Here is a 21,299-nt window from a genome sequence, read left to right on the forward strand (position 1 = left end):
CCTAATGCGTGATTGTCGCTCCAAAGAAGCCCGGGGACTAAATTTGGTCCGCAATTCCAAAGCGTCCATATGTGAATGGGGCCTGTGGATGTAGCCTCACTCCTGTTTTTCTTTTAAGTATTTACATAAAATCTTTGTTTACAAACAAATATTCAGCAAGGGTCCACCCACCCAGGACAAAGGATTCCCAGAGCATGTAGAAAAAAACAGGGATCATACCAAGAAAAGTTTATTTTTACCACAAAATTGTCTATTTTTTTTAGCAGACAAATGTTTGCCTCTCTCCTATCAAAAAAAGACTCTGCAATATATATATATATATATATATATATATATATATATATATATATATATATATATATATAAAATAAATATATAATATAAATGCAAAATAAAATAAAAAGACACTGCAATATGCTGTACGCTTGAGGCCCAGTTTCAGCATTCCAGAATGGAGTGTGGTGTTGGGACGATGCGAGTTCAGCATTCGCAGGAGTTACATCATCAGTAATCATCATCAGTGACATCATCAGTAATCATCAGTGACGTCATCAGCAATCATCATAATTAGTGACATCATCATCAGCCCAATAGCGGAAGAGGAAGAACGTTGAACCCAGAAGAAGCGCTCAGAGTGAGAGGATCAGAACCAAACTGTTGGGGGCTCATTTACAAATTGGCGTTTCGCCCTATGAATGTTTGCTCCTTTTCAGGTGATGAGCTTCACATGACTTTTTAAAAGCGTGGTTTGCTGTGATCGTCCCCTGATCCCGTTGTTTGGCTATCGTGGCAAAATCGCATTGCGTTTTAAAGGATGAGGGCACCTCGAAACGCATGTTGTGCAGCTTTTGCCACGTGATTTGGAATCTCGTCGCGATTCCAATTCGTGACGTGGGAACGGAGTCCTAGGGCAATTTAACACTCATGGAGGTAGATTGGGGTGGTGGTGGCTATGCAAATTCACTGGTGTGATGGTAACCTGGAAGGTTAGTATTAGTGGGAACCGAAACCAGACTGTTCAACAAACGGAGGGCCGGGAGGGTTATCCCCTGGTAGGGATGGAGCTGCACTGGTCTTACCGGGCCCTGAAAGAAGCCCGTGGTGTATGTGCCCCTGGAGTGGCAGCCCATGGATGCCGTAATTCTCACTATGTTGGTGTCCCACTTTGAGTTTTACTGGCACCAAGTTCACTGCACCATACACACAGGGACAATAAGGCTAGGGAGGAGAGGGCTAGTTGATGCTGGTCATCCTCCACTCAGAAAATGAGGCTATCTGACTTGCTGCATCTTCTAATGCACACTGTGAGAAGCTCACAGTGTGCAGTGAAATCAGAGTAAGCTATTTCAGTCCAGGAGAGGAGCCGGTACAATTGAAAAAGCTGGACCACCATCATCCCACTATGGAAAGGGGGTGGGGTACTCCCGCTAGGAACTGTTCCATAGACAGCCATGGATGGGTAGCCATACAGATCACATGCACCGCTTCCTCCAATCATTGAACAGGCATTTAGGCAACCAAAATTGACTGTTGGCTCCTCCCCTCTTCTGTGACTGGAGGTCGCACGTCATGTGACCACTATAACTGCTCTCCTGGCTCCTTAGCAGCACTGACCGGACGCATTGCACCCTAGGACCATCCAATACATCTCCTTATAATTAATAGGGGCCCCTGGGTGAACAGATCCTCTGTTGTCTCAGCAGGGGGCGCCCTCACAGAAGATGGCGCTCGGCCATTATGCCCCCTGGCAGTCTCAATTCTCCTACCTCCTCTTCCTCTGTACCGTTCTTCTGTGCTGGGGCCTCCGCCATGGCTGCTACACCTGCATCGCCACCACCCAGGAGCTACAAGGCCTCTGCCAATACCTCCAAGATGCCAACAAAACGGAGGATCTGGAGAAGTGCAAGGAGGCACTCAATAGAGGGTTCCAGCCTTTGGACAACGGCACCATACGTACGCTGACATCTTCATCATACATTAGCTGCCCTGTATAGGGCCTCTCAGTTCAAAACATGGAAGCGTTGCCCCTAGCAACCAATTAGATATTGTTTACTAACATAGGTGAAATCTGATTGGTTGCCATGGCTACACTCAGTGTTTTTCCCTGTAGTGTTTACAAAACATGGAGCCGTTGCCCTTAGCAACCAACCAGCTATTGTTTACTAACATAAGAGCCTTAAATCTGATTGGTTGCTATGGATACGCTTAGTCTTTTTTTACCTGTACTGTTTACAAAACATGGAGGCATTGCCCATAGTAGCCAATCAGATATTGTTTACTAACATGAGAACTGAAATTTGATTGGTTGCTATGGCTACACTCAGGTCGGAAATTCAGACGGAAAAGGTCAGATCGGATTATATTGTCGGAAAATCCGATCGTGTGTTTTCTCTATCGGACGTTTTCCGTCTGAATTTCCGCCGGAACAAATTAGAGAGCAGGACCCCAAATCTTCCGACAACAAAATCCGATCAGACTTTTTCCGATCGTTTGTAGAGAATTCCGATCGGACAAAGTGCCACGCATGCTCAGATCAAATTACGAGACCAAAGCTATTGGCTACTAGCCGCAACGTAGTCCCGTCGCAACGAACGAACGTCATCACGTTCCGAACGATCGGATTTTTTTGATAACTTTGTCCGACCGTGTGTATGCAAGACAAGTTTCGGACAAAATCCGTCTGAAAAAATCCAACGGATTTTGTTGTCGGAATGTCCAACTGTGTGTACGGGGGCTAAGAGGTGAAGCCTGAACTTCTGCCAGGTTATATACAGTATCCCACAAAAGTGAGTACACCCCTCACATATTTTATAAATATTTTTTGGGTGTTATCCTGGTGTCATGTGCCTCGTTAGTGTTACAAGTTCAACATGGCACCTCATGGCAAAGAAGTCTCTGAGGATCTGAAAAAAAAGAATTGCCATTCTACATAAAGATGGTCTAGGCCAGGGGTGCCCAACCAGTGGCCCGGGGACCAAATGTGGCCCGTGGAGCCCTCTGATGTGGCCTGCGACCTCCTTCTGTGGGATGGCGGATTGGCAAGCCCAGATCATGGGTTGCAGACCCGCCATCACAGAGCATCTGTGTTGTTAATGAAGCCGGCAATGCAAGCGGCTGTGGAGCAGAGCTGTATAAGCTGATGCTTCCTGTATAGCGCCATCTCCTGCCACAGGCGGGGTGATACCAAATGCACTCTGCTGGGGACACCAACAGCAGGCGATACTTGAATGGAAGACTGTTATTAAAGGTCAGTTTATTACTAAAATTGCAGTGTATAAATGGGCATATCTGCGCGGTGGTTACTGGGCTGCTTTCAAACTGATCCGCAGGTACAGTGCACCTTCAGGTTACCTGCACTGAGGCATAGACTTCTGTTATTACCTTTGATGAGCTTTCAGAAAGTGTCCCACACCTGCAGCATATAATAGAAGTCTATGGCAAAGTGTAGCTAACCGGCAGGAAAGACACAGGTGCACTGCTGCATTAGTGTGAAAGGCCCCTTTCACACAATCAGTACAACTCAATCGGAACCCTCCCTTCACCTCTATGAAATGGCAGATATAAACAGATTTGTGTCCTTTTATACCCGCTTACCTCCAATCTGATTCGCTAAAAAAACAAAAAAGCGAAAGGGGATCAATCCCCTTCCGTCAGGGCTGATCGGAGGACCCATAGAGTAGAGTGGGCTGTGTCCGCTCTGCACGGACCTATCATCCGCCTGCTCTGCTCATTGTGGCCCGCGACCGGTTCAAAAGGTTGGGCACCCCTGGCCTAGGCTATAAGAAGATTGCCAAGACCCTGAAACTGAGTTGCAGCACAGTGACCAAGACCATACAGCTGTATAACAGGACAGGTTCCACTCAGAACAGGCCTTGCCATGATCAGCCAAAGAAGTTAAGTGCACATGCTCAGCGTCATATCCAGAGGTTGTCTTTGGGAAAGTAGACGTATGAGTGCTGCCAGCATTGCTACAGAGGTTGAAGAGATGGGGGGGGGGGGGGTTTCAGCCTGTCAGTACTCAGACCATACGCCACACACTGCATCAAATTGGTCTGCATGGATGTCATCCCAGAAGGAAGCCTCTTCTAAGGATGATGCACAAGAAAGCCTGCAGTTTGCTGAAGACAAGCAGACTAAGGACATGGATTACTGGAACCATGTCCTGTGGTCTGATGAGACCAAGATAAACGTATTTGGTTCAGATGGTGTCAAGTGTGTGTGGCGGCAACCAGGTGAGGAGTACAAAGACAAGTGTGTCTTGCCTACAGTCAAGCATGGTGGTGGAAGTGTCATGGTCTGGGGCTGCATGAGTGCTGCCGGTGACTGGGGAGCTACAGATCATTGAGGGAACCATGAATGCCACCATGTACTATGACATGATGAAGCAGAGCATGATCTCCTACCTTGCTAAAGAAGCTGAGGGTAACGGTGATGGATTGGCCAAGCATGTCTCCAGACCTAAACCCTATTGAGCATCTGTGGGACATCCTCAAAGGGAAGGTGGAGGAGTGCAAGGTCATCCACCAGCTCTGTGATGTTGTCATGGAGGAGTGGAAGAGGACTCCAGTGGCAACCTGTGAAGCTCTGGTGAACTCCATGCCCAAGAGGGTTAAGGCAGTGCTGGAAAATAATGGTGGCCACACAAAATATTGACACTTTGGGCCCAATTTGGACATTTTCCCTTAGGGGTGTACTCACTTTTGTTGCCAGCGGTTTAGACATTAATGGCTGTGTGTTGAGTTATTTTGAGGAGACAGCAAATTCACAATGTTATACAAGCTGTACACTCACTACTTTACATTGTAGCAAAGCATCATTTCTTCAGTGTTGTCACATGAAAAGAAAGAAGAAAATATTTACATAAATGCGAGGGGTGTACATACTTTTGTTAGATACTGTATATCTGTGTCCCCACTAGGGAGATTCTCTGTTGTCACCGGGACAGGAAGTGATGGGAAATCTAAATATAGTCAATAGAACAGGATTTGAGGACATATTTCAATGGAGACACCTGTTCTGGTGACAACTGACCCCACACTTAGGAGGAATCCCCTCTCATTTCTTGATGTGGTGTCAATGGGACAGAAAAGTGATGGAAAATTGTAATATTTGAATTGTTACAAGAACAGGACCTGAGGGGAAATCTTCCAATGGGGGCACCTTTTCTAATGACAACTGTCCCCTTATTTTGGAGAGATCTCCTCTTACTTCCTGCTGTGTCTCCAGGACAGGAAATGAAGAGAAATCACCAAAATGGAACACAAAAAAGATAAAATAAAAACATTTTAGGTAGAATCCCCCTTTCTAATTATCCTGTAACCGTTGTTACCGAGACAGGAAGTGTTAGGGAATCCAAAATCTTCCAATGGGGACACCTGTTCTGGTGACAACTGTCCCCTCGTTCTGCAACTAACGTCCGTATTTCTTTCCACCGTAGCCTATGCGCAGCTAAGCAAGATAAATGCATATCTACAAACATTCGATAAGGAAGTCAGACGGATCAATGTGCTGCGTAAGTTTCATCGCTCCAATGTTCTTCTCATTATATGGAATTCTGGGTAATGGGAGATTTATTAAGATCAGCACATTAATTGTCAATAATTGATGAGCTAGTATGCACCTCATACTAGCTCATTATGAAATACTCACCTTAGAACGAGGCGTTGGTAACTCACCTGGTCCACGCCGAGGGAGGGGACATGTTGCCTCAGCGTGTCTTCTGAGTATTGCGGCTCCGGCACTGTGAGTGGCCGGAGCCGCAAAGTCCGGCATCTGCCGGGCTTTTAGCAGAGAATCCCCTATACCATACAGGTTTAGGAGATATTTCTTTTACCTACAGGTAAGCCATTTTCCAGCTAAAGGACCAGGCTCCTTTTTGCGATTCGGCACTGTGTCGCTTTAACTGACAATTGCGTGGTCATGCGACGTGGCTCCGAAACAAAATTGGCGTCCTTTTTTTCCCACAAATAGAGCTTTCTTTTGGTTGTATTTGATCACCTCTGTGGTTTTTATTTTTTGCGCTATAAACAAAAAAAGAGCAACAATTTTGAAAAAAACGCATTATTTTTTACATTTTGCTATACTAAATATCCCCCAAAAATTTTTCCTCAGTTTAGGCCGATACGTATTCTTCTACAATAGCGTTTATTGATTGGTTTGCGCAAAAGTTATAGCGTCTACAAAATAGGGGATAGTTTTATGGCATTTTTATTAATAATTTTTTTTTACTAGTAAAAGCGATCAGCGATTTTTATTGTGACTGTGACATTATGGCGGACACTTCGGACAATTCTGACACATTTTTGGGACCATTGGCATTAATACAGCAATCAGTGCAATTAAAAATGCACTGATTCCTGTAAAAATGTCACTGGCAGTAAAGGGGTTAACCACTAGAGGACAGTGTAGGAGTTAAGTGTGAGTGTGTTTTTTTTAACTGTAGGGGGTGTGGCTTGGCGTGTGACATCACTGATCGTCTTTCCCTATAACAGGGAACAGCTGATCAGTGACAGGCTCAGTAGGAAGCACGGGGAGAGGATTGTTTACACAGACCTCTCCTCGTTCTTCAGCTCTGTGACCTGATCGCCGGACACCGGTGTCCCGCGGCCACGGTCACGGAGCCCAGGACCGGGACTCGCGACCCATGGCTGGGCACTTAAAGAGCCACGTACAGGTACGTGATTGTGCTAAGCGGTTAAAATCATTATTTTTTTGCTGGAAAATGGCTCACCCACCAAACATTAAATATATTTTATTAGCAGAGACCCTAGAGAATAAAATGGTGGTCGTTGCAATATTTTATGTCACACTGTATTGCGCAGCGGTCTTTCAAATGGGAAAAAAATACACTTTAATGAATAATAAAAAAAAAAACGTTAGCCCAATTTTTATGTATAATGTGAAAGATGATGTTAGGCCACGAGAATCGTGAGAGAATCGTGATCTTTATTCTAAGCAAAAAAAAACTTGATTCAAATTTTTCCCAGAATCGTGCAGCTCTCTCTAGTGTGAACCTAGCCTCAGTGAGGGTTATGACACCTGCCGGTTTATTTTTGCCATCTGTGTCCCATTGGGGAGATTCCCCATCACTTCCTGTCCCATAGCCAATACAGGAAGTGAGAGGAAATCCCTGCAAATTAAGGGAATTCCTTGGGGACTCGCCAGGTCACCAGAACTAGTGTCCCCATTGGAAGATTTCTCTTCTATTACTTTTCTGGGGACAACCCAAAATCTGGTATTTTCTTTTATTTTAATGATAATGGTAAAAAGGACAAATAGAGAGGGTGAATCTCCCTAATGGGGGGCACAGACAGCAATATAAAATTGACGAGGGTTCTAATCCCTCTCCACTCCATACAAAACTTTAAAAAAAATAAAGTTTTGCCTTTAGTTATTCTTGCTGACCCTCCGCTGTCATTATACTGCGGCAGATTGGCACAGCTGCACGAATCGCCATAGGTGTACGTTGGCCGCTTTAAGAACAATAGGGGGCGCAACATCCGCCGGCCACCCACGTTCGCTCCACAAAGAGCCAGAACGGGGATCTGTCAACGTAAGCAGACAGATCCCCGTTCTGACAGGGGAGTAGAGAGAGATCTGCTGTTCCTAGTGATCAGGAACAGTGATCTCTCTCCTCCTCCAGTCATCCCCCTCCCCCACAACTAGAAACATCTCCCTAGGGAACACTTAACCCCTTGATCGCACCCCTTCCCTGCCAGTGCCATTTATACAGTAATCAGTGACTATTTTTAGCTCTGATCGCTGTATAAATGTCACTGGTCCCAAAAAAGTGTCTAAAATGTACGATCTGTCCGTCGCAATGTAGCAGTCCCGATAAAAATTGCAGATCACCGCCATTATTAGTAAAAATAAATTTAAAAAATGCCATAAATCTATCCCCTATTTTGTAGAGCCTATAACTTTTGCACAAACCAATCAATATATGCTTATTGCAAAAAAAATTGTTACCAAAGAATGCATATCGGCCTAAACTGATTCTTTTTTTTTTCTTGGATATTTATTACGGCAGAAAGTAAAAAATATTGTTTTTTTTTTTCAAAATTATCGCACTTTTTTGTTTATAGCGCAAAAAATAAAAACCGCAGAGGTGATCAAATGCCACCAAAAGAAAGCTCTATTTGTGGGGAAAAAAAGGACGTCAATTGGGTGCAACGTCACATGACCGCGCAATTGTCAGTTAAAGCAACGCAGTGCAGAATCACAAAAAAATGGCCTGGTCATTAAGGGGGTAAATCCTTCTGGGGCTGAAGTGGTTAAAGCTGGCCGCACACTGAAGAATTTTGTCCGAAAATTTTCAATTTCCAAAAAGTGTTTGTTCAATATCCTAATGTTCAATAGGGGAAAATCGACGTTCGTTTTTGTAGTTTCTTATCTGAACGAGTAAAATTCTAGTCTAGAAAAATCATTTGTATTTTATTATAAAAGGTAAAAACGTTGTACATGAAAGTTCTATACACTGGCGGGACAATGGGAGGAAAAGACTCGGAGTCCATCGTGAGAACATGGAATGCTCTGATGATCGCTCGCTGTAAACGGTATGCCAAGATTTAGCGCACCTTTCCCCCGGGTGTATGGTCCCAGCAAATTCACATTATTTGCAATCTAAGCAGTTTGGGGGAAATGACTTCTGATGATTATTATACAGGATTTATAGAGCGCCAACAGTCTGTGCAGTGCTTTACCAATATAAAGGGAAACAATACAGCAACAATACAATAATATACAAAAGGGCCTTGTGCATAAGAGCTTACAATCTAAAGATTCTGATGATTTGCGTTCAGTGTTTCTAAACCTACAGATAACATTCACACACTGAATCTACTTGTCGGTAACATGCATAGTACCTGCATTCTGCTTTCAGGCACCAGTCCCCTTTGTAGCTATGGGAGAGGTCCAGGATGTGATTATATCATATTGATGTATATAACAGGATGACAACCATAATGACTGCAGAAAGAACAAGCAATGACCTGAAATCACTCCTGGTCTTCTCACACACTCCATCTGGTGGTCAGAGCTCACATCACACCTGATCTTCTCACACACACTCCATCTGGTGGTCAGAGACTGAAATAACACCTGGTCTTCTCACACACTCCATCCAGTGGTCAGAGCTTACATCACACCTGGTCTTCTCACACACTCCATCTGGTGGTCAGAGCTCACATCACACCTGGTCTTCTCACACTCTCCATCTGGTGGTCAGAGCTCACATCACACCTGGTCTTCTCACACACCCCATCCAGTGGTCTGAGCTCACATCACACCTGATCTTCTCACACACTCCATCTAGTGGTCAGAGCTCACATCACACCTGGTCTTCTCACACACTCCATCTGGTGGTCAGAGCTCACATCACACCTGGTCTTCTCACACTCTCCATCTAGTGATCAGAGGCTGAAATTACTCCTTGTCTTCTCACACACTCCATCTAGTGGTCAGAGCTCACATCACACCTGATCTTCTCACACACTCCATCTAGTGCTCACAGCTCACATCACTCCTGGTCTTCTCACACACTCCATCTGGTGGTCAGAGCTCACATCACACCCGGTCTTCTCACACACTCCATCTAGCGGTCAGAAGTTTAAATAACACCTGGTCTTCTCATACACGCCATCTAGTGGTCAGAAGCTGAAATCACGCCTAGTGTTTTCATATACTATATTTATTAGAGTAGGGTCAGAGGCTGAGATAGGATTCTCGCACACGCCATCTGGTGGTCAGAGCTCACATCGCTCCTTGTCCTTTCACATAGTCCCTCTAGTGGTCAAAGGCTGAATTACTCCTACCATCTCACTTTATCTGGTGGTGAGAAGTGGTGATCAAAAGATAGGTGGAACCTTGTGCGCCGCTATAAACTAAAACTAAACACCTAAATTCTATAGATGGTGACAGCTGCTGACACTTCCCACACCTTCCCACAATGTGATCAAATGAAAAATGGAAATTGGATATTAGATATATATATATAGACTTTATATCATCAGACACTGGATATATATGCACTTCACGTGATTATATATTATTAGATTTTTTTATTTTTATTTATTTTTTTATTTTTATTCTTATTTTTATTTTTTATTTTTATTTTTATTTCATTTTATTTTCCTGTATTTATATGTATATTCATATATGGTTTTGTAACCTTATTGATTAGCACCTCATGGGGATAGGAATATTTTCATAATAAGTTTATAATATTAGAAGGTTGCATCGCAGTTAGTTACTCTGCGATACATAGCGCGACACATTCATATATGTCAGTGCATGTGCACAAGACATTTATAATAATATATAGAGAAGTGGATATCAATCATGATGTTCTCACACACTCCATCTAGTGGTAACAGCTGAGATCACTCTTGGTCTTCTCTCTCACGCCATCTAGTGGTGAGAGGTTGAGCTCACTACTTGGTCTTTGGAACTACACTGCATCTGAGCGCTACAAACCAAAAACCCTATTTAGTTTATTTTGTAATATATCAAACTCCCCACCCATCCATGTCTCCATGCTTTATTATGCTGAGAAATCACATTGGAAAACACCCTCTAGTGTCTCTGGCCACAGGCATCTTGAGTAAAGGCAGATGATTAATGTAGCATTTACTTCCTGGAATCCATCTGCCCTTAGCTCATGCATGCAGGCAGGAGGATGTGCTTAGCGGAAAACCCCTCCTCCCCTTCCTGAAGAATTAATAAAAAAATAAATGATATATATATATATATATATATATATATATATATATATATATATATATTGGTTTGAGCATAATGATTAAAAATACTCAAAGTTGATTGATGATAGCGCAGATTACTCCTCGTCTTCTCGCTGACTCCATCTAGTGGTCAGAGACTGAAATCACTCCTGGCCGTCTCTCACACCTGGTCTTCTCACGCACTCCTCCATCTAGTGGTCAGAGCTCAGAATACTCCTGGTCTTCTCACACACTCCTCCATCTAGTGGTCAGAGCTCAGAATACTCCTGGTCTTCTCACACACTCCATCTAGTGGTCAGAGCTCAGAATACTCCTGGCCTTCTCACACACTCCCTCCTGCACATGCTGGAAATTTATCCAGAAACGTTTACTGAATCTTTTAAAATTATTTCAGCAAAGTGAACATGCTTAATTTTGCAGATTTTTTTATCCACCCTTTTTATATTTTTTACAATTTGGTGTGAGGTCACAAGGAGTAACAAACTTACAGGCAAAGCGTTGCCCCTTCCTGGAGATTTTCTTCCCAGAAAATCCATACAAGAAAAAAATGGGAGAAACACAATCTGCCCAGTTGGACAGTAATGGAAAAAAATAAACCTGAGTTTTTGTATTTGAAAGCCTAAATCCTGCCCCACAAATTGATCCCCTTCTTTCCTTGAGACCCCCATTGCATAGCTCCCAACTGTCCCTGATTTCGAGGGACTGTCCCTGATTTGGAGCAATGTCCCTCTGTCCCTCATTCCTCCTCATTTGTCCCTCATTTTGGTCTGATCTCTATAGATCTATATAAAATGCACTTTTTATCTATCAAAAAGTGTTTCCCAGCGCTAAACCTTTCATCTGATTTCTAATTGGCTGCATTTGTAAATTCCAAAAGCCAATATAAAGGAATAGTAGTGGTAAAAAAAAAGCACTTTTGGGTTTAACCAATCTTTGTTTTTGTACAATTCTCCTTTAAGGGGGCGTGGCAAGGGGGGTGTCCTATGCCTGCATACTTTTGCGGATAGGTGTCCCTCATTCCCATCTCTAAAAGTTGGGAGATATGTATAATGAGGACACTATAAAACAACAAAATAAATAATAATAATAAAAAAAATGTCCACAAATGTTTTCCAGTGGATCTCCAGTCATGGCACCTTCTGTTGGCAAGGAAGATGGCGGAATATGTGAAAGGCGTACAGGCCATCGCATCACGTAAGAACAATGTGTTTAATGTCATCTTTTTTAAAATGGTATCGCAGCTCATTGCATGTTATTATTACACAATATCAATATCTTATAGGGCCGGTTCACACCACATGCAGTCCAGTGTTTTTTTTTGTTCTTCATCAAAAGCGCATGGAAAGTAGATTATATGGTTCCCAATGGCATAGTTCACACCAGTGCAGCCAGTTCCAGGGTGTTCCATAAAAAAAAAAAGTTGAACACGCTGCATTTTTCCTGCACTGGATTGTACTGGAATGCAGCAAAACGCATCAAAAATGATTAAAAAATGCACCGGACCTCAGCACAGTGAAAAAGAAGAAGAAATAAAAATAGAAAGGCATCAAAAATTTGATAAAAAACATGCACGCCGAAACACATCTGGGAACAGATCTCGGGTGTGGTGTGAACCGGCCCTCAGGATGGTTCTCATCTATGCTCTGGTTCACACCAGAAAAACGCACCGCAGATCTATTCGGGAATCGGGATGCATTTCTGCATGCACGTTTTTAATACGCTTTTGACACATTCCGGTGTGAGTTTCTGGATGCATTCCAGATGCTTTTTTTTTTCTTTTTTCCCTGTTTTTTTGTTTTTCTTTAACCGCTTCAGCCCCGGAAGACCTTACCCCCTTCCTGACCAGAGCACTTTTTGCGATTCGGCACTGCGCCGTTTTAACTGACAATTGCGCGGTCATGCGTCGTGGCTCCCAAACAAAATTGACGTCCTTTTTTCCCCACAAATAGAGCTTTCTTTTGGTGGTATTTGATCACCCCTGCGGTTTTTATTTTTTGCGCTATAAACAAAAAAATAGCAACAATTTTGAAAAAAAAAACACATTATTATTGTTTTTTCTATAATAAATATCCCCACAAAATATTTAAAAAACATTATTTTCCTCAGTTTAGGCCGATACGTATTCTTCTACATATTTTTGGTAAAAAAAATCACAATAAGCCTGTATTGATTGGTTTGCGCAAAAGTTATAGCATCTACAAAATAGGGGATAGATTTATGGCATTTTTATGGATAATTTTTTTTTTTACTAGTTATGGTGGCGATCTGCGATTTTTATCGTGACTACGACATTATGGCGGACACATCGGACAATTTTGACACATTTTTGGGATCATTTGCATTTATACAGCGATCGGTGCTAAAAAAAATTGATTGATTACTGTGTAAATGTGACTGGCAGTGAAGGGGTTAACCACTAGGTGGCAGTCTAGGGGTTAAGTGTGTCCTAGGGAGTGATTCTAACTGTGGGGGGAGGGGTTGTATGTGAGATGGATGACACTGGTCACCGCTCCCGATTACAGGGAGCAGTGATCAATGTCACTAGGCAGAACGGGGAGACGCTTGTTTACATTAGCATCTCCCCATTCTTCCTCTCCATGAGACGATCGCCGGTATCCCCGCGGATATCGAGTCCGCAGGACCCGCAATCACGGTCGAGGAGCTCCCAGCGCGTGCCATCTCTTAAAGGGCAACGTACAGGTAGATTAATCTGCCTGTATGTGCCCTTCTGCCGACGTATAACTGCGTGAGCTGGTCGGGAAGCAGATAACCGTACTGCGGTCTGTTGTGTTTCTGATGCATTTTTGATGAGTTCCAGTGCATTGTTTATGCGTTTTACCACGTTTCAGGACAGTTCAGTGCAAGAAAAAATTTAAATTTTTTTTGTGGAACTGGAACGCACTGGTGTGAACTATGTCACTGGAAGCCATATAACCTACTTTCCATGCGTTTTTGATGCATGTGGTGTGAACTGGCCCTATATGTTTTTAGTGCGTTTGCAGAGCCACAGAAACTCACTGTTATCCATTTAACCTTATTTCCTATGGGTCCCGTTCATTTCTATGCAGCTCCCGGCAATGCGTTTTTTTGGAAAGGTGCAATTTTTTTTTTACACACAATGGGGGTTATTTACGAAAGGCAAATCCACTTTGTACTGTAGGTGCACTTGGAAGTGCAGTCGTTGTAAATCTAAGGGGTGGATCTGAAATGAGCTCTGCTGATTTTATCATCCAATCATGTGCAAGCTAAAATGCTGTTTTTTATTTTCCTTGCATGTCCCCCTCGGATCTACAGCGACTTTACTTCCAAGTGCACTTGGAGTGCAAAGTGGATTTCCGTTTAGTAAATAACCCTCAGTGTATTGTTCGCTTTATAGACTACAAAGGAATTGCATGAAAAATGCATGTGCGTTTTCCTGCATGACAACAGTCAGCTCTTTCTAACATCAATACTCCCCCCTCAAAAAAAGCAAAACGCATTAAAAGTGTATCAGAAATGCACTGCAAAAATGCATCAACCTCACTTGCATAGATGTGACCCTAGCTTTAGGCTAGTTACTCACAGACAATGTAGCTATGCAATTCACTTGACAGCAATGTCGAGATGGTTCTTTTAATTGTGTTGTGCTTTGATATTGATGGACTAGGAGAGGAATACATCATATAGTAACCATGGCCCTCCCGAACCTTCTCCACAAAGGAGGGGGGCCGGACTGTGGTCCCCGGGAGTAGAAAATGCCCCAGTGTCAGTGGGAGAATCCAATGTCTCTGATTTAATGGTGAGTGGATATAAAAAATAAAAAAACCTAGCACCTCTCAATAGTAGGAGTGTGAATAGTACCCTGTCATTGGTATTGGAGGAATAATGCCTCATTTTTGGTGTCATTGTAAGGAATAGTGCCCCATTGTTGGTATAATTGAGAGGAATAGTGCCCCATTGTTGGTGCCAATGGAAGGAATAGTGCCCCATTGTTGGTGTCATTGAGAGGAATAGTACCCCATCATTGGTGTCAATGGAAGTAATAGTGCCCCATTGTTGGTGTCATTGTAAGGAATAGTGCCCCATTGGTATAATTGAGAGGACTAGTGCCCCATCATTGGTGTCAATGGAAGGAATAGTGCCCCATCATTGGTATTAATGGAAGGAATAGTGCCCCATCATTGGTGTCAATGGAAGGAATAGTGGTGTTAGTGGAAGAAATAGTGCCCCATTGTTGGTGTCATTGAGAGGAATAGTGCCCCATTATTGGTTTTAATGGAAGGAATAGTGCTCCATTACTGGTATCATTGAGAGGAATAGTACCCTATCATTTGTGTCAATGGAAGGAATTGTGCCCCATTGTTGGTGTTAGTGGAAGGAATAGTGCTCTATTGTTGGTGTGATTGAGAGGAATAGTGCCCCATCTTTGGTGTCAATGGAAGGAATAGTGCCCTATTGTTGGTGTCAGTGGAAGTAATAATGCCCCATTGTTGGTGTTAATGGAAGGAATAGTGCCCCATTACTGGTATCATTGAGAGGAATAGTACCCTATCATTGGTGTCATTGGAAGGAATAGTTCTCCATTGTTGGTGTCAGTGGAAGGAATAGTGCCCAATTATTGGTGTCAATGGGAGGAATAGTGCCTCATCATTGGTATTAATGGAAGGAATAGTGCCCCCATTGTTGGTGTCATTGAGAGGAATAGTGCCCCATCATTGGTATCATTGGGAGGAATAGTGCCCCATCATTGGTATCAGTGGGAGGAATAGTGCTCTATTGCTACTGTCAGTGGGAGAGCTGGATAAAGGCAAGCAAAGGGCCGCATTTGGCCCCCAGGCAGCAGTTTGGAGACCACTGATCTAAGCAAACAGCGTGAAAAGGGCATTCCTGGCTATACCTAGGTTACAAACAAGCATTCATGACAATACCTAGCCAACAAATGGGAAGTCACACCATATTCAGGCATCAAACAAGCAATGTGGCACTATGGGAGCAAGTGGGCAATTATTACAATATATGGACAACAAACAGGCAATTGGTAGAGGGTGAAGAGGCACATGAATTTGTTTTATTTTTATTTTTTATTTTAGGTCATCAACTTGCAGCCTGTATGCCCCCTTGTGGTGAGTGAAAGAAAAACATTCATACATAACAGAAGACTGTTCCTACACAACACAGCAGAATTAAGATACCAAATGCAGATCCGCTTAATCTGAAGGGCTTAGGCTGCTTTACACACAAATTATTAAAAAAATGAATTGACCGATTTGTGTTCTAAAGTCCCTGTACTGTAATACATTTCACACTGACTTAATGCAGTATTAAATCCAAAAATGTAATATATTGAAGCCTACCAATCATTAGATGTGGTGGCTGCTTTCCTTTTTTTTTTTTTTTTTTTTAAGGCTTTTTTTTCCTTCTTTCTTCACCAGGCCAGTAGCACACCTCCTGTATTAGAGCAACCAAACTCTGGATGAAGGAGCACAGGGGATGCTTTGCAGAACAGAATTGTCACTCTGTGGGGAGACGAGTGTAATGCCGCGTACACACAACCGGACTTTCCGGCAGACTAAGTCCAAAGGGATTAGTCCATCGGACAATCCAATCGTGTGTGGGCTAATCCGATCGTTTTTTTGGGCAAAAAATCAGATGGACGGATAGAACATGTTTCATCTATCCGAAGGACTCAATTCCGACGGTGTGCTGGTCTGATGGACCAAATACAACGCAAGGGCAGCTATTGGCTACTGGCAATTGAACTTCCTTGTTTAATCCCGTTTACGTCATCACGTTCAAAATGAACGGACTTTCGAACGGACTCAGTCCGTTCGTGTGTGGGCAAGTCCGTTCGCTCGAAAAGTCTGTCGGAAATCCGCCGAAAGTCCGTCGGGAAGACCGTTGGACCAAGTCTGCCGGAAAGTCCGGTTGTGTGTACGCGGCATTAGATGCACTAACAGATATAGATACACTAACTAATTTAGATAACATACTGAAGCCAAACTCCAACTCACACTTTATAATCAGTAACAGCGCACATTTTTTTAGGGGGAATAATGGGTTTACATAAGTAGGCTGACAATTGACACCAAGAGACGCCAACAAACACCAAAATACACCAACAAACACCAAAATACACCAACAAACACCAAAATACACCAACAGACACCAAAATACACCAACAGACACCAACAAACACCAACAAACATCAACAAACACCAACAGACACCAACAAACACCAACAGACACCAACAGACACCAAAATACACCAACAAACACCAACAGACACCAACAAACACCAACAAACATCAACAAACACCAACAGACACCAAAATACACCAACAGACACCAACAGACACCAACAGACACCAACAGACACCAAAATACACCAACAGACACCAACAGACACCAACAGACACCAAAATACACCAACAGACACCAACAGACACCAAAATACACCAACAAACACCAACAGACACCAACAGACACCAACAGACACCAACAAACACCAACAAACACCAAAATACACCAAAATACACCAACAGCAACAACAGACACCAAAATACACCATCAAACACCAACAAACACCAAAATACACCAACAAACACCAACAGACACCAACAGACACCAAAATACACCAACAGACACCAACAGACACCAACAGACACCAAAATACACCAACAGACACCAACAGACACCAAAATACACCAACAAACACCAACAGACACCAACAGACACCAACAGACACCAACAAACACCAACAAACACCAAAATACACCAAAATACACCAACAGCAACAACAGACACCAAAATACACCATCAAACACCAACAAACACCAAAATACACCAACAAACACCAACAGACACCTACAGACACCAACAAACACCAACAAACACCAAAATACACCAAAATACACCAACAGACGCCAACAGCAACAACAGACACCAAAATACACCATCAAACACCAACAAACGCCAATGCATTATACAACTCTCTTGTACAATTTTCCTTTAGATTTACCAAAACCATATAATATCTATGAGGGCAAACCTAAACACTTGCAATTTGTATGCAATCAGGCAACCCTTCTACTACATAGCTGAAGGTAAAGCTAAAGAAAATTGAAAAATAACATAGTAAAAATTTATGACCAGCCCATTAGACACCAATAGACACCAACAGACAACAATAGACACTGATAGGCACCATCAGAGACCAATAGACACCAACAGAAAACAATACACACCAACAGACACCTACAAACACCAAAAGACACCAATAGACACCGATAGACACCAACAGACACCTGGTCAGACAGTCAAGCTACAAATTACATGACATATAGTAATTGCAACATCTCATACAGAAAAAAAAATGTCTACCTTCTGTTTTTCCATATAGGCCTTCAAAAAGAAGCCCGGACATATAGCTGCAGACGATGTGTAGAAGAGGACTGTGACGTACCCGTGGCTTGTAAGCGTAAGTGCCACTGGATCATTCAACATTTTTATAGAACTGATGATTGAACAGTAGCCATCAATATATGATGTCCCAAGGAATACATTATTCCACCCCAGGCCAAGCAAGCCCCATTGAGGCCCCATTCCCATTTGGAGATTCCAAATTGCGTGGAAATCGCTGAAATGCACACAACGCCTTTTTGGGTACCACTCATTGTAAATGGTGTCCCCGGGACCATCGGGGACGGGGCCTGGATGGACTTGGGCTGAGGCAGCTCTCACTACCGTGACTATCAGTTTCTGATGGTGTGCGGCATTTGAGTTCATGTCCCTTCTCTATACTGCTTTATGTGCGACAAGCAGAATCATGTTAAAAATCGCCCCCCCCATACAAAATCGCAAGCAGGAACTTGTATTCCCGCTATGTAAAGTATGTAGGGGCTTTAACTATCCTGAGGTCTATAGAGGGGTGCCACACATTACCCAAATTGGGTTTTAGAAGGCATGCTGTTTGGGGCTGACGGATCTGGTAATCTGTTAGACTGCTAGTGCGACTAATAGATAGAAGGTGGTAGATCTTCAGGGTAATCTTCAGGCTAAAATGAACATGAATGACGCATGGATGGGATGTCCACACGTAATGTGCATACATGTGGGTGGAAGCAAACTTTTGAAGACTTTATCAACCTTCAGTGCAGTTTATTAGACAAACGTCAACGCGTTTCAAGGTTACTGGACCTCCTTCATCAGGTCTATTGGAAATAGCTCACTGTCTCGGATAGATCTAAAGATAGGGGTATCTTAACCCTTGCTGCAATACATAGAACATTAAAAAATATATCTATTACTGTATATGCAGTCTGGCTGTATACCTGTAATACCTAATAAGCGCTGAGCAGAAAGCCACCACACACCTGAGGGATCACTGGTGTCTACATTTATCCAAATTTATTAGGAAGGGTATCTGTAGACCCAGTCTGTCTGGACAGTTTGGTCATCTGCTGATTTGGCACCATCCACAGGCAACTTAACCACTTCAGCCCCGGACCATTTGGCTGGCCAAAGACCAGAACACTTTTTGCGATTCGCCACTGCGTCACTCTAACTGACAATTGTGCGGTCGTGCAACGTGGCTCCCAAACAAAATTGACGTTCTTTTTTCCTCACAAATAGAGCTTTCTTTTGGTGGTATTTGATCATCTCTGCGGTTTTTATTTTTTGCGATATAAACAAAAAAATTGTGACAATTTTGAAAAAAACGCATTCTTTTTTACATTTTGCTATAATAAATATCCCCAAAAAATATATAAAAAAACATTTTTTTTCCACAGTTTAGGCCGATACGTATTCTTTTACATATTTTTGGTTAAAAAAAATCACAATAAGTGTATATTGATTGGTTTGCGCAAAAGTTATAGCGTCTACAAAATAGGGGATATATTTATGGCATTTTTATTGACAATGTTTTTTTTTACTAGTAATGGCGGCGAGCAGCGATTTTTATCATGGCTGCGACATTATGGCGGACACATCGGCCATTTTTAGCGCGATTTTGGGACCATTCACATTTATACAGCGATCAGCGCAATTAAAAATGCATTGATTACTGTGTAAATGTGACTGGCAGTGAAGGGGTTAACCACTAGGTGGCACTGTAGGTGTTAAAGCGGGAGTCCACCGGGACTCCGCGTTTTTTTTTTTTTTTAAAAAGCCAGCAGCTACAAATACTGCAGCTGCTGACTTTTAAAATAGTGACACTTACCTGTCCAGCGCGCCCGCGATGTCGGCACCCGAAGCTGATCGCTAGGTCGTCTGTCGGGTCCTGCCACCGCCATCTTGGGTATGGGAATCAGGAAATGGAGCCTTTCGGCTTCATTTCCCGGTTCCCTACTGCGCATGCGCGAGCCGCGCGGCGCAATCCGGACGGTCCCCGCTGCCTCTGGGAGCTGTGTGTTTCCCAGCAGGCAGCGGGGCACTTGCGCAAAGGGGCGGGCAGTTACGGAAAGGGGCGTAATCTACGCCCCTTTCCGCAGACAGCTATCCCGGAAGTGGGTGCAGTTACCTGGATTATCCAGGTAACTGCACCCCCCTCCCCCCTGAAAGGTGCCAATTGTGGCGCCGGAGGGGGGGGGGATTCCGATGAGCGGAGGTCCATTTTAGGGTGGACCTCCGCTTTAAGTGTGTCCTAGGGAGTGATTCTAACTGTGAGGGGGGAGGGGCTATGTGTGGCACATCACTGATCACCATTCCTGATTACAGGGAGCTGTCATCAGTGTCCTGTCACTAGGCAGAACAGGAAGATGCTTGTTTACATTGGCATCTCCCCGTTCTTCCTCTCCGTGAAACAATTGCAGGTATCCCCACGGACATCAAGTCCGCGAGACCTGCGATCTCAGTCACGCCCGCAAGCCGCCTCTTAAAGGGCCACGTACAGGTACGTGATTCTGCCTGCACGTGCCCTTCTGCAACAGTAAATCTGCGTGAGGCGGTCGAGAAGCCATTAACTCTTTAATAAGACACTGAAGTGGAATCCAATTCCATTTTATTTTGCCTAATTGCAGTACAAAGGATGTTTTCCAGTCTTTTGAAGTGTCTTGAAGAAGACAAAACTTTCCTACGATGAATTTTATATATAGTACAGCCCAGCAACCATAGGCGTGTGCACAGTGTGCCGGGTGTGCCCGGGGGACACCTTAATCACCCAGTGTGGCCCAGATTCCCACCTGTTTATACTCCTGATATTTCACCAAAGCCCCCTAATGGGCTTCTAAATAATAATAAAAAAAAAAATGTAAAAAATAATAAAAACTACTGACACCGTCCACTGCCCTACTGACACTGTCAGTATATATACATCCATATGTGTTTTAGCTTTGGGGTGCACACCCTAATGCCATAGGCTGCGCACACCTATGCCAGCATCCTAAATGTGTGAAATATATCAATTCAATATCAGTGCCAGTATATATATAATTTGTAATAATGGGTTAAAATAAGACTGAACTAACTAGCGCTAAACATGAGAGAAGAGAGCGAGCTGCTTCTGCTCCTCCTCCTGCCCTCTCCACCTGTGCCTGCCCCACCCCCACTCCCCAGCGGTGTTGTGCCTCAGAGAAGGGGAAG

At 43.4% G+C, this 21,299-nt stretch overlaps 1 long non-coding RNA gene across 1 annotated transcript; it reads left to right on the plus strand.

Moving 5' to 3' along the window:
* Nucleotides 1-11,851: 11,851 nt before the first annotated feature.
* LOC143933167 (uncharacterized) lies at nucleotides 11,852-18,193 on the plus strand. The gene is made up of 3 exons (XR_013263019.1): nucleotides 11,852-11,933; nucleotides 15,809-15,841; nucleotides 18,118-18,193. It is a non-coding gene; the product is annotated as an uncharacterized LOC143933167 (long non-coding RNA).
* The last annotated feature ends 3,106 nt before the right edge of the window (nucleotides 18,194-21,299 follow it).

The sequence above is a fragment of the Lithobates pipiens genome, unplaced genomic scaffold, assembly GCF_037356315.1.
Source record: "Lithobates pipiens isolate NorthernLeopardFrog02 unplaced genomic scaffold, aLitPip1_a1.2 Scaffold_27, whole genome shotgun sequence".
NCBI classification, from domain to species: Eukaryota; Metazoa; Chordata; class Amphibia; order Anura; family Ranidae; genus Lithobates; species Lithobates pipiens.